This window comes from Camellia sinensis, chromosome 8 (genome assembly GCF_055761805.1).
Source record: "Camellia sinensis isolate YWXY chromosome 8, ASM5576180v1, whole genome shotgun sequence".
NCBI lineage: Eukaryota > Viridiplantae > Streptophyta > Magnoliopsida > Ericales > Theaceae > Camellia > Camellia sinensis.
In genome coordinates this window covers 106,032,067-106,044,488 of record NC_138968.1, presented here as the reverse complement: position 1 = coordinate 106,044,488, position 12,422 = coordinate 106,032,067, and the positions used below count along the sequence as shown (strand labels likewise).

At 37.0% G+C, this 12,422-nt stretch overlaps 1 long non-coding RNA gene across 1 annotated transcript; it reads right to left on the bottom strand.

Annotated features, from left to right (window-relative positions):
• Positions 1-10,017: 10,017 nt before the first annotated feature.
• On the bottom strand, positions 10,018-11,275 carry LOC145796647 (uncharacterized). Its single transcript, XR_014337137.1, has 2 exons — positions 11,166-11,275; positions 10,018-10,197 (listed from the first exon to the last, which is right to left on the bottom strand). It is a non-coding gene; the product is annotated as an uncharacterized LOC145796647 (long non-coding RNA).
• Positions 11,276-12,422: the final 1,147 nt, after the last annotated feature.

The following is a 12,422-nucleotide window of genomic DNA, read 5'->3' as shown; positions in this document are numbered from 1 at the left end:
TGGCATATGAGTGAGCATGCTGGATGGCCTGCAAAAAGTAAACACAAATTAGCAGAATTTCACTAAGTATGGAAAGACTACCAAAAGAGTAGGAAAAAGGTTTACCAAGACTGAGTCCTGCATCATGAAAGCGAAGTCTTCATACTCATGTAACTCAGCCATACGGTTCATGTCTTCAGGCAAAAGAACTGATGTGGACAGGGCCGCCCCGACCTCAAGGTTTGCAGCACTATCATCGACGGTAAGAGGTCTGTCGTCAAGCATGATCTCGAGCGCCCAGACCATGCCTCGGGAATAGCTGCTACCCTCTTGGTGGTTGGACCTCGGCTTTTTGGCCAGTGGGGCCTCGGATGCTGGGTCCTCGACGGGACACTTCTCGGTGGATGGGGCACTCTTCTTGGCCTTGACTAGCTTTGAGATAGGCACAGTGTCCTCAGAATCGATTTGGGTCACTGTGGCCCTTGCCTTGGCCTTCTTCATTCGTTTTGGCTTTGGGGTTGGTTGAGAAGGAGAAGATGAGGATCGGACTGTGACGACGCCAAGGATGTTAGCAAGCAAATCTTCAACAATTGCTGGTTTGCGCCCCATCTCGTTGGTGATGGCAGCGACTATGACTTTAGTGCCAAAATGAATTACCGGAAGTATAGTTAGTGGGTTGGCTGGATCAGAAGCCAACGCCTCAACACTTCGGCGTTTTCGGCTACGAGTTCTACTAGCAAGAGTGTTGATGGGAACTCAGCGAGGGGCCGACACTGCGCTGGAGGAATTATTTGGGAAGCAGATGTTGATAGCTACTCTGCTGGGTCAAAGGTTGAAGCTTGGTCAAGCCGTGGTGATGAAGTGGTCAGAGGAGTTGTTGCTGAGGTGGAGACTTGCTCTTCTTAGGCACGTCGAGCAAGGTGGATTTGTAAGTTGGGATGTAGTTGAGCAGCAGAGGGGCCTTACGCTGATTGACAGGCAAGCCCAACAACTTCTTGAAGTGTTTGCTGGGATAGAAGGTTTTGCAGATGTCCTTTGGAGGCTAAGGAAGAGCTGCAAGTAAAAAACATTCATTAGAACATATAAAATGAACAAAGTAATAAAGACTTAAAAACAAGTAAAGTGACACTTGGTTCTGACCATTACCCTCTTTAAAAACTTATTGGCTTAAGGGGTAGAGGTGGAGGTCATCATCTGGTGGGAACTCCCAGTTGCCCGAGACGATGAAATAATCATCTCCAGCACCTTTGTTGGAATCTGGGAGGTCGGCGATAAGTTTGTATTCGATTGACCTGGACTTGAGGTAATAGATGTAGCATTTTTCTAATTTAAGGCCACACATGGTATAGCAGTATTGGATGTCGACTAGTGTTATCCTAGCGTTTTCTCAGCTAGCTAGGACAATTATACCGTTAATGACTCTGTAGGAGTTAATGGCTAGCTGCATTGGGTTAAGTTTATAATAATGAAGGACTTGGCAAAAAAAGATGTCGAGAAGGAACCTAAGTCCGCACTCGATGAAAGCAACTACTGGGAAGGGCATGAGGTTGTCATTGGGCATAATGAAGTCCTCCTCCCCAGCCAACCTGAGTTGAACATCGGCATGGATGGAGAACTCTCTCTGTCATGACCCGAACCCGCCCCTATGGGTTAAGGACATAACCGGCCAGTAATCCTGAGATTACCTACGGCCTCAGACCAGAACAGACATAATTGTCAGAGTAAAGGGGCCAGACGGAAGCAACAAATAAAAAAACTTTGTCCATAGAGCCGTGCTTATATGCACATCAACAAACCATATTCAGTTACGTTAATAACCCACCGGTCAAAAGCACAGTTTCAACATTACAGGCAGGATCATCCAAAACAAGTCAACCTATGACAGCTATTTACATAGATACATAAAGTCCCCGCCGGCAAGACAAAATGTAATTACATAGCAAAGGCGAGGATAGGTCTCAAGAGTGAGACGCAAGGCTGACTTCCTCAAAAACTCGGATTTCCTAGCAGACTTCACTGGGGCTGGGTTTGGGCTTCCCTTGGCTCACCTACAAATACATGAATGAGCGTGAGCAATAGCCCAGTGAATAATATCAAATATGGCAGTTGCATAACAATATGTAGAACAGCATGGCCCAAACGGCCTTGGGCCCAATTCGTACTTCTATTTAGCGAATATATATAACTATACAAAATTCAAATCAAGTAGTTCTAAACATTCTGGCCTTTGGCCCATTTGGGTTTCCATTCATGGCAAAACGGCCTTCGGCCCATTCACTTATGTCGAAACGGCCTTCGGCCCACTCTTTCATGTCAAAACGGCCTTCGGCCCGCTCATTCATGTCAAAACGGCCTTCGGCCCACTCATTCATGTCAAAACGGCCTTCGGCCCACTTATTCATGTCAAAACGGCCTTCGGCCCACTCATTCATGTCAAAACGGCCTTCGGCCCACTTATTCATGTCAAAACGGCCTTCGGCCCACTCATTCATTTATTCCTGTCAGACTTTTGTCCACAATCCCAATTAACAACTCATAAAGTTTATAAGGGAATAACAATTGGACATTGACAAGCTTTCAAATATTGATATTACTCACAGTGATCGGTTTGTGGATGCGCCCTGGAGCTTGACCCTACACATTTCATGAATACAAAAGGGTCATTAACAGTTCAATCCGTTCTTTAATTCACATATTCCTCTTTAGGCTTTATTTCTATTTCATTAACTCGTTTACAATGTTTAACATATGCCTAAGAGAGCTTACGAGTGAAAGAGAACGGAAAACGAAACACAGAACGCATGAACAAAATTCCAGGAAACAGGGTCCCCGCTCGAGCGTAAACTTATCCGCTCGAGCGGACCCTTAAGGCCTGCAAAAGTACTGGTTGCACGAAAGATGCGCTCGAGCGTGGAATAGAGCGCTCGAGCTGAAGGCCTGTCTACAAAACTCCACGCTCGAGCGTGAGGTGTACCGCTCGAGCGGACATCCAATTTTGCAAAAATGCTGGGAGCACGATTTTCCCGCTCGAGCGGCCATTACCCCGCTCGAGCGGACATCAAAAATCTGGGTTTCCCAGATCGTGTTCTTGAGCTCCAAACCAGTTTTCCATCTATATTTCTTGTAGGCAATGGCTGAAATTACACATTTACACATGCTAACATGCTACTAATACTAGATTACAACATTAGGAAGCTCAATTTCATGATTTATCTACATACATGTCCCAAAATATCTCAAACCCATCATCAACATGCTCAAATTCAAACATTCAAGACTTATACTCCCATGATTTGTACATGCATGTGGGAGATGCTCATCATTCTCAACTTAGATGGGACAAATGGTGATTACAACATGAGCTTTAACCAAAACTCTACATGAATCATGTGTTTCAAGCTCAAACATGCAATTTCAAAGTAATTTCTTGCATGCATGAGTTCCAAGACTTCACACTCAACAAAAATCAACTTATTACATGCTCTTGATCACAAACAACCCTTGAACTTACAAGATCACAGTTTTAAACTTATGAATTCAAGACCAAAAGCTTACCTAGAGGCTCAATCTTCCAAACTATAGCAATTTCTTGAGCTTAATCTTCCAATTCTTCACAATTTTGAGCCAAACACCCAACCCTCCTCTTTTCCCTCTCTCTAGCCGACTCTCCTCTCTCTTTCTCACGTTTAATTCAGCCAAGGAGAATAATAAAGAGGGTATTTGAGTGTATAGAGCCTCACTAAGTCATAATATAATAATATAGAGTAATTGGGTACTCATTTTACCAACTTAATCTGGTTCAAATCAATTTTTCAATTAAATTTCACCGTAGGCTCTAAAAATTATGCCAATCACTATGGCGTAATCAATTTCAGAATCTGTGGCCGATAAGGCCCTCAATTAAATTTCCAAAGCTAATTATTCGAACAGATATTCCTACGGTGAACAGATAAAACTTTAAAATCACATAATGGCACACAAAATCATTCTCAACACATAACCATAAACAAATTAGGGACCGATTTATCATAATACAGAACAGGGGTATCACACTTTCCTAAAATACTCAAGCTTTTCTTGGGTGTCCACCCTCCACCTAAACATACCCATGACGTCGGCAAGAGGGGTAAGGTGAGAGAATTCAGCAGAAAGAGGTTTGTGTGGGTCTCAGGGACCTCGGCTAAACCCAAAACAGAAACTGGGGCAAGGGTTTTTCAAGATCAATGGGAGTTTGTTTCAGTTTTCCTAAGAATATGATTTCTATGCCAAAATCCAAGCCTAAATCTATGTAGAAGCAGAGAATTGAAGGCAAGAATCTGGAAAATGCAACAAGGAAACAGAAAAAAAGAGTGTGATTTAGACTCAAGAAAGAAATAGAAATTCAAGAACACTGTACGAAATGTGTGCAGATGTACAAAGCCAAAGTACAGTGGCAAAATAAACAAGTGTGTGAGTGGTATATGTATATGTATACCCAAAAAGAGATTGGACAGAGGCAAAATCATGAAACAAACATGCTCGATACACAAATGATGGAATTCAACACATAAGCAAATATTCAAGAAAATGAATGGATTCACAATGGCAACAGTTAATGCAATAAAATTTTGAAGAAAATTGAAAACTGGAAAGGGGAAAGAACATCGACTCACCAAGGAAGATAACGCCGGTATGAGGAATGCTGAAGTCAGACGACGGTGGTATGTGGAGTAGAACGGTTAGTGCCTTGCCGGAAGAAATGATTGGAGCATGTTACGGAAGCTTCAAAACACAACAACGGCGGTTTTTTGGGAGAAAAGCTTTAGAGAGAGAAAAATTGGAAAACAGAGGGAAAACAAAGATGCAAAGGTGAAAGGATGAAAAGAGAGGGAAGTGTTTTTGCTAAAACACGAAAAGGCGGCAAAGTTACATTGAATATGCCTAAGACGACGTGCCTGTCAGGCAGCGCAGGCAAAAGTGACGCGACCAGATGGCGCGTGTCAGGTACGGATCAATGAGGAAAAGACACGTCGCGAAAACAGTTGAGAAACCATGCGTGATAGCTCATGCGTAGGTAGAAACTCTTGGAGTTCTTGATTTAATGACGCAAGAACCTTGGCTAGGGGGACGATCTCGGTTAAAAAAAAAAAAAAAAAAACTTGGTTCTTGGTTTTTGGGCAGTGGTAAAGCAGTCTTGGACAGATGGAGCTAACCTCGGTAATGAAGAGGTAGAGTAAGTCTTAGCCGACATGCTATATAGACAAACGATTTAGGTTCTATCACCTCAGGATGCCGAGGTAATAGAACCTAGGGGGCAGTTGTGGGGACATATTTTGTGAATAATAACACATGGCCAAGGTGGCGCCGGAGTGCCAACCGAGATGCCACATGTCCTGGTCATGACACTGAGGTGATCTCGGCTAGGTCGAGGTTATCTGCGGAGATACCAGAATTCGAGATGAACGGATAAGCTATAAGAGTCCTAGAATGGGGGAGGACCTCAACCTGGATAAGGATAAAGCTCTTAGGGAGTTTATCTTTATCTATTCGAGAAGTCCAAGATGACCATTGAGCCAGAGTCCAAAAGGCGCTAGTCTTCTATAGAGATCAGGTTAGTGTTGGCCATATAAGTAAGGCATCCTCGTGGGTCTAAGGTACGCTTTTGGTATTCTGACCTAGTGAGTTAAGCACTGTTTGCTATCTTTAAGAGATAATTGAGTACTGACTTGATCGTCGGAGTGCCCCCGGGTAGACGAACCACCGCCAGAGTCTTATCTTTCTGTGACAAGTCGGTCGGGCGCAATCTATTCTGCCAGTGTTCTCCAGCTGTGTATCTGTTTGGCAATGTGGTCAGAAATCAACACACACACAAAGAGCTATCTTTCAACAGTAATGAGTTCTTATACATTTTCAAAGATGGCTCCAATCAGCCCATTGACCTGAAAAACATACCAATTTCAATCATGAGTATATGAAATTCCTTACTGATTTTAACATGTTATAAAAATAAATTTATAAAAAAATAAATCAATTAAAACTCCAAAATGTGATGTGGGAGGGAGTTAAATTGATTTCTTTGAACTCTAGATTGTATTCTTTATTTAAGAAACATAATTCTAGGTCTAACACCAAAAACTAATAACATGTTAAATTAATAATTTTCATAAGACAAAAATGAAAGTGCTCTGTTATTTTTTTTTTTATGTCATGTATTTGCTATCTACATCTGCTTCTGCAAGTCTATGCTATACACACATTGGTAATGAATATCAAGAACTACATAGTATATGAAAAACAATATCAAGTCATGATAAAAACTGAAACAATTCAGTAGCAAAAATATGCACTAAAGAAGTACTTCAGAGTACATGTTGGAATGTGTTCCACATCATCTGAAGTTACCTCATTTGTGTTGGTTATAAAGCACCCGTTTCCCTTTCCTTAATACTTGAGTTTTAAGAAGAAGTGTGGGCTGGACTTTTCAATTTGTTATCAAAGTTTGGTTGGGTCTGTAATTGGTATGATAACTTGAAATTACAGACATATATATATATATATATACATATATAAAGAAAGAGAGAGATATATATATATTTTACAGTGAAGTTTTAGAGTGTGTGCTGAGCTTTTTAATTGTACAGATATAGTAATATTGACTCATGGTAACTAAAAATTGCAATGAAAGTCTCTGGATGGAGCAATGTGGGCTTGACAAATGCGGTAGAAATGATTATCTGGAGTTTGATCAAATTCGGTAAGATAGATCCTTTGCATTATTGTAAATTCGATCAATCAAAGAACTCTGAAGCAGCCAAGTTAAGCAATTTCAAGAAAATTGTTGGGGAAGAGCGGATATGTACTTGTGATGATCTAATGGGGCTGTTTGGGAAGTGAAATTTTAGCCTAATTTAGGTTAAAATCCACAAAAAAATAAATAAAAAGGGAAAGTCTATAGTACATTTTGTTAAAAAATGTACGGTACATAGAAAATCAATGGTTAAGATTGAACCACATCATTAAAAGTGACCTGCTAAACAGGTCACTTTTTATAATTATGAGCCAAAATCATATTTCTTCATAACTGTAATCAAATTAATCATAACTGAATAATAACCACATCTTATAACTAACACCATTTTGTTCATAACTAATATAACGTATTTCATAACCATATCTCATAATCAACACCATTTTGTTTATAACTAATATCATATATTTTATAACCATAATCACATATCTCATAACCACATCTCATAACCAACCCCTTTGAGTCATAACCAACATCACATATCTCATAACCTACACCTTTTTTTCATAACCAACATCACATATCTCATAGCCACTAGTCACATATCTCATAACTAACATCTTTTTGCTTATAACCACACCATATTGATCATAATCAATATCACATATCTCATAACTATTGATCACATATCTCATAACTATTACCCACTTGAATCATAACCACATCTCATAACCAACCCCCTTAAGTCATAACCAATATCACATATCTCATAACCACTAGTCTCATATCTCATAACTAACAACCCTTTTGCTCATAACCACACCACTTTGATCATAACTAATATCTCATATCTCATAACCACTAACACATATAGTATAACCAAACACCCTTTGACACCACTTTGCTCATTACCAAAATCATATATCTTATAATCACTAATCAAATATCTCATAACCATTACCCACATATCTCATAACCAATATCACATATATCATAACTACTGATCACATATCTCATAACCACACCATTTTGATTATAACTAACATTACATATCTCATAACCACTAATCACATATCTCATAACCAAACACCCTTTGACTTATAACTACACCACTTTGCTCACAACCAAAATCACATATCTAATAATCACTAATCATATATCTCATAACATTTACCCACTTATGTCATAACCACTTCTCATAACCAACACCATTTGCCGCATAACAAACATCACATATATCATAACCACTAATCACATATCTCATAACCATTACTCCCATATAGGGATGTAAATTTGGCTCACGAGCTCGCGAGACTTCCTAAGTCCAGTCGTGCCCTAGGTAGGCCCAACTAGGCCTGAGCCTAAGCCCAACTTAAGACCTTGGGCTATGTGTTCTAGAGCTCAGCCCGACTTTGGTGTGTTATAGAGTGTGACCCATCTTGTGAGCTCGACCCGAAATTTTTTTCCCCATATGGCCTGACCCAACCCCAACAGCTCCTTGCCTTCTGTTAATGCGACAGTCAAAAATTCAAAAAAAAAAAAAATTGAAACAGTCATATAACCGTTAATTCCACCAACAACCAATTTTATTTTATTTTATTTATATATATATATATATATATATATGTGTATATAAATTAACCCCTCCCTCCCAAGTTCTATAAATATCACCCATCTCTCATTTTATTTCTCACAAACAAATCTGTCTCTCAAGCTCTCATTATCTCCAAACTCTCTTAATTAATTTTGAAGTGTCATCCCTAAGTGACAATTGTAAATGATCACTTATCTCTATTTTAGATTTATTTTTAGTCATAGTATCTTCATTAAATATAATAGAAATAGTAATATGCAAACAACATACCTTTTTAAATATCTATATACACTTATAGACATATATATATATATATATAATTTAACTAAATTCTAATAAAAAATATGTTGAAAAAAATTATCTATGACGTGATTTTATTTTGTTCTACTAAATAATTATTCTCCTAAATTTTTTTCCCCAACTTTTCTTTGTATTTTTCTCTACTCTATTTTATTTCCCTTGATTTGTCCTAGTTGTGCCTGAGCTCTCTCTATTTCTTACTCAGACTTCTCTATTTCGCTCAAATTATCGAACGACCATTGTTGATAGTTCTTCCTCACTAGATTCTTCCTCTCTCTATTCATGTGTCTTTGCAATAGATCCTTGAATTTGTCACTGCTCTCTTTATCTATTTCAACACTATTCATTCTGGTGATATTTCTCTATCTAGTAAATGCTTCTATCTCGAAACTCTAGCTCTTTCACATTAATATGTCATACATGCACAAACCTTTGGCCGTAGTTATGATTTGAAAGGTTTTGTTATCATCAATTTGTACATGTGTTATAGAACTGTTGAAAAATTAATATTACGCATTTTGTTGTACTGTTCTACTATCTCAGTCCTCTTCATCCCTCAAGCATCTCTCTCATTCTTTATTGTCATTGTAGACATCTCCAATGTTCCTTATCGGAAACAAAAGCACCTTTGAAGTCTTTTTCACTAGCGATAAGTCCGTTCAGTCTCTCTTTCTCATATTCCCTTTCCTCTCGCTCTACTAGCTAATCTTCTCTAACTCTCATTTTTTGGTCCATGGCTTTAAGTCGTTGATTAAATTATTTAATGATTGTCATTATATTTTGTTTTCTCTAAATTATGACACTACTACAAAAACAGATAAATATCACGCTTTTTTTGTGTGATGTATGTTATTTAATCACACCTTTTAAGTTTTATTAAAGTGTGATCTTTGGGAGTGTGATTAAAAAAGGTCATTTTTAATCACACTTTTTAAGTGTGCTTAATAACATCTAGATCACACCTTTTAAGTGTGATTAAAAATATTTAGATCACACCTTTTGAGTGTGATTAAAAATATTTTGATCACACCTTTTAAGTGTGATCTTTGAAAGTTTGATTAAAAAGAGTCATTTTTAATCACACTTTTTAAGTGTGATTAAAAATATTTAGATCACACCTTTTAAGTGTGATCTTTGGAAGTGTGATTAAAAAGATTCATTTTTAATCACACTTAAAAAGTGTGATTAATAACATTTAGATCACACCTTTTAAGTGTGATTAAAAATATTTACATCACATCTTTTAAGTGTGATTAATAACATTTAGATCACATCTTTTAAGTGTGATTAATAACTAATAAAATCTGTGATAAAAAAAAGATTCGACATATTTGAAAAATAATCAATATTATTTTTGTATGCACATTTGAAGAACGTAATACACACTATATACTATATTTTGAATCATAACCACGTATTGAATAGAATAACATCATATATTTCATAAATGGAAATTAAATATTCAAAAGTATATACAAAAGAATTAAATAAAAAAAAATTAATTGTGCTTACATATATTAAAAAATGAAAAAACTTAAAAAAACTAAGTTCTTTAATTCTTGGACCATATTTTGCATCTCTCCAAAAAATTTCTGACCTGAAAAAAGAAAACATAAATTAATCCAGAAACCGCTGATGCATATGAATAAACTAAAAAGTTAATTCAGCAAACCAAAATAGGAACATTAATCATTTCTGATTGATCTTAATCTTTTTGGAAGTAACTTCCCAGCAGCTCAATGTCAATGGCATTGTAATTAGGAGATCACTAATGAGCATAGTATTTAAAAATGATAAATGCCAAGATTAACCTGAAAATTACCAGAGTCACTTGCTAAATGCCAAACCTACCAAATAGTATTATAGTGCCAAAAAAATGAGAAAATGTGAACTATGATTTACAAGAGGCTAGAGGTAAATGTGGCTTTACTCCAGAAGCCCCACAAATAGTTAAACATTGCAAACCTCATGTATTCAGCCTATGCTTCTTGTAACTAGTACCTCGATCCTATTTTTATCACAGCAGGTACATTCTTAGAGTAAGAATGATGTACCACAATATATATATATATATATATAATAAGAATTTTTTTTTTAACAATATGATTTTTCAGTAATGAATTATTAATTGACCTAATTGCAGAAGTAGAGAACTCATAACCCTTTCCCAAATATTTCTGTTTGTTTCATAAACCTAAATTACGTTTGACTGAGTACAACAATTTATTTATTTTTTGATACATCACACTAGCGAATTGTTTCTACATCAGAAAAACTTGGGAGACAACATTTTTATTTAAGAAAAGAAAAATAATAACCTTAAAGGCACCAAAAGAGGGGAGCAACTTACCTGCGTATCTTATGTAAACATTGAGATATTCGAAGCAGAAACAAGGAGAAGATATAAGAATTTTTCACAGCTATAAGATTTTTCGTTTTCACATTTAAGTCTTACAAATTAGACCATGTACGGTATAAAACATTCAGAGGAATATATACTTATGAGCAACAGGGTTGCCATAAAACACTGCATGAAAAAACAAATGAAGTCCTAAAAGAACTCACCAAGGGCTTGCAAAATCCATAATAGGTAGCATTACCAAGCAAGTTACAAGCTCTCGAGCAATGCACCGAACCAGGGGACATTGAGCTTCTTGTGGCCTCAGCAATACAGCTAACAACCCACCTATAATTTGCTAAAGAACCTGTAGCAAATAAAAGCATCAGAAGGCATGCTAACAATAAAATCAATAAGTAGAAATTTTTCATAAGAACACTCACACCTTGTCTCACACTCGGGAGAAATCAATGCAGGGTGAAGCCCCATTTCATGCTAGAAATATGGAAAAGACGGTGCACACGGAGATTCATTTCATGCTGCTACTGCTGCTCAGCCCATGCTGCAACAACCATATCACCCCGCCGGTCAAAAGCTTTTCGCTTTTTCATAAGCCACTCCAACGATGCTTGAGATGCCTAACAAACATAGCCATAAACACAACAAAATAAGAAACTATAAAGAGCTAACGGAAAACATTTAATTTAAGAAAGTTTTCAACAAGAAGAAATTCATCCCTCCAAAGAACCTACACTTCAAATGTGTGGGAGTCATGTGTTTTGTTGAACTTAAAATTATGATTCGAAATCGACCAACTTTTGACTAAATAGAGGTAACAAAGAAAAAACCAATATACAGGTTCAGTGTAAAAATAAATAACTCAAATCACTTCAGTCAAGATCTTAACTTATCAATTCCCATGACCTTTAAGTAGTACCAGGTCTATGTGAAGAGGTGCCCAGAGGAGAAAGAAATAAGCTAACAAACTATGACAGGGCCTTGCATCACAACTCCCAGCCCCATAATAATCTCACAGCCTAAAGTGAATCAAATAAAATATTGAAAACAATAACTGTTTCAATTGAAAACATGCCACCATAATATTCAGAGAACACAACCATGAAGAACTTGAAATTAAAAAGAACATGAAGAATGAATTTGTATAGATGACACCAAATGAAATTCAAACTTGCCACCTCAAAATGAATGGTAAATAAACTGAATAGCAAATAAATAAACAACTGTTGCTCACGCCTCAGTTACTTGACGAGAAGTTGTATTGAAGCCTAGAAGGGCTTATTTTTAAGAAGTTTTTCAAAACCAACATTGGGATGATGATGCACTAATCATGTTAAATGTCGACATAGCAGTTGAATAACATATGGAACACAATGCTTTTTTAGATATCAAGATAACAAATTTCCTATATTTATTTATTTATTGGGAAGTAAACTAATGCTTGTGTTTCTGGAAAGCAAACTAAA